Source organism: Artemia sp. Qi Xiang Cuo, chromosome 18 (assembly GCF_049724085.1).
Source record: "Artemia sp. Qi Xiang Cuo chromosome 18, ASM4972408v1, whole genome shotgun sequence".
NCBI lineage: Eukaryota > Metazoa > Arthropoda > Branchiopoda > Anostraca > Artemiidae > Artemia > Artemia sp. Qi Xiang Cuo.
This window is the reverse complement of record NC_142811.1, coordinates 53,663,202-53,666,224: the sequence shown is the minus strand read 5'-3', so window position 1 is coordinate 53,666,224 and position 3,023 is coordinate 53,663,202.

The following is a 3,023-nucleotide window of genomic DNA, read 5'->3' as shown; positions in this document are numbered from 1 at the left end:
GAAACAGTTAGATCACGTGTTTCCTTCTCAGCCAATCAGAGGGCTTGTTTACATATTAGTGGCGGAGTGAATATAAGGAACGGGTTTTTTGCTATAGTTTTATTAGTCTGTGAACAGAATTCAAAGGAGTGAGAACAGTTTGACTTTACTCATTTGGATATATATTTGTGTTGATGGCGATGAGTGGAATGTTTACCCTATTAGAAGTTGATAGTGGAGTTGATGGTAATAATACAAGAGCACCAAACATTGCGGTGGAAATTACGAAAGGATCGCGCCTTTGTCTGGAATGGGATGCAGTATATGCAAGATATATGATATCCTTTAGCAAATTTAAAATGGAGGATCAATTATGTTTCGCTTCAAAAGTTGATATAGCACAGGTGAATACACTTCAATGTGCTTTAAGTACATTAGTGAAACATGTTGAAGACAATAAACTCTATCACTAATTGTACATGCTTTTCTGGTTAGAGCTGACGAATCAGGGTTAGTCCAGAGTCAACAGTCAGAGTGAAAGGATTGAAAAATGAATAAATTTGAGAAAGAGAGAATTAGATCAAATCTAGTGTTTATGGAAAAACATATGATTTTGGATGATGATTTTCTCGAGTTATCTCTTCAACGCAGGATATTCTCTTGTCGGGGAACAATTGACAATATAATGAGGAGTGATTCCCCCCCATTGGACTATTGTATGAAACTTTTAAAATGTGATTCAAATGCTTATAGTCAATTTATTGATATATTAATTGGAACAAGGCAGAATCATATTGTGGATATACTTTTGAAAATATTGCCAATGGATTCAATGTAGATGGCTCCCCAATCATTCGAAAGAGGTAACGTCACAGAGCTACTCCTCTCTCCACCATTTCCCTCTCGTTTAATTTATCGAACGAAGAGGATCAGTTTCGTTTTAGCTGTGAGTGAGTTGACATCGGAAACCGAAAAATGTTCTATTTATGTCCATTGTGCATGTACACTCTTGGCAGTTGGAATCAATGTGAGAATTGTACAATTATTGATGACTATAGTGAAAAGTGTAAATTATGTAATCCTTGTAAATTACATAGAGGCTATGCAGTACAAATTAACGGATGTAATTCATGTCTTGAGGAGGTGTGTGACTCTCATCCTAGAGGGCACCTGTGCTCCAATTGTCACTATGATAAATGTGATCAGTGGGAGAATACTTACCCCGCTATGATTGGAAAGAATCCCAAACGTGATTTCAGTTTATTTCTACGAGAATGGTATCGTCGCGGATTTAAATTATTCTGGGAAGAGGAATCTGGTCTACGATTCAACTGTTGGGGTAACAAGACAATCTGGTTTCTACGTCACCGTTGTGATGACACCACCAACTATGACTATAAACCAAGTGATTTTTATTTGGCAGTTACCGAATGTGATTCACCATTTGTAAACACTGTATGTGATATTGCTTCAAATAGACAGATTGAAACTTTTGAATTTCATAATATGAATGCAAATAGTATTATTGACTATACAAAGAGATATGACAAGAGTGAAGTTACATTTTACTGTAGAAAATGTGACCCTGACTTTGCAGTCAATCAAGATCAATATACAGTGAATCCAAATGATTTACCAGCATTAGTGGTTTAAGATAGTTGCCTATACATCGAAGATGAAGAAATCTAAAGTGTAGATTTAAAGACATTGTTGTATATATATATGCATTTTATTAATAAACAAATTCACAAACATTTTTTAAGCACTTTACTCTTAGGGCACTGAAATCAATACCATATAGGTCTGAGAGGATATTTTCCACTAGAAAGTCATTCAGACGGGGATTGTCACTATAAATGTGGAGAAAGAGCTTGTAAGTATAGCCATGACATCGGAACACAAAATGTAGTAGTGCGTGGAAGCCACAGCTTTTAGTCGTTAGATCCTGTACCCTCTTTCGATTTTGAATAATAATAGTCCCACTGCTCTAAATATAGTCGTTGAGTTGAGGCGTGTAGAATGTATAGGGTAGGCCAAGGGGATCAAAAAATTCAAACGTCTTCTTTGTTTGATAGATGCACAGCCAATGACCCGTCAACACAGTCGACGGACTGCTATTAACAGTAATCAAGGTATTGTTGACACTTTGAATTTTTCCAAAAAAGTCCGAGAGTAGACAATAGGATTTGTACTGGGACATCTAGGGGTCCATATTAAATACACTGATTATTTGACTGGTGTTCATGGCACCAAGTCTAGTAGAACACTGCCTTCGGGAGTGATTTCCCAATAGGTTTCATATTGATTTAGTAAGATTAGTGAAATACTCTCAGCCAATTGATCGGCAAATTTACACTCGACACGCAAACTCCCTGTAAGTAATAGAATCAGAGACTGCTTTCCACTTAATTCAAGAACAATGATACCATTTGTTTTAGCAAACATATCTTAGTTTATATGACTTTAAAATAGTTGAGAATCATGGTCCAGGGTTTGCATTGTCAACTCATAAAATGTTCTATAGCATCTATCAAAGGATAGATTGTAGAGTGGGATGCCGTTTACTTTGCACACAAGAGATGAAAGTTCAAACATCTCGAATTTATGTGGACATTCAGTCCATGATCCAATTGCACTGGCGCTTTTTACAAATGCCAAAGCCAATTTCGAGGGGATTTCACCATTGATAAAGGATGAATTGGTGAAGGTGCGTGACCCCATGGCAATATGACGTTAATTGGTGATTGTATGAGGAACAAGTTGTTTAATATTGTTGCCATTGGCTCTCAGTTTTTCCACGGCCAATGCAACAGAACTCATGACCTGTTGTTTGCGTACATGAAGTATTGCCGAGGTGAGGGAGAGACTTACATTAGGATTGACAGCAAGATCTTTTCTCAAAATGAAATTGGAGGGTGCAAGCGTCAATTTTATATCCACTTTAACATTGGGCGGCAGCCATTGGGATATATTAAATATTTCATGATATATTTGTCCAACTAGATGTAATTCACTAGTTGTAACATTTTTAAGTGCATCTGTAC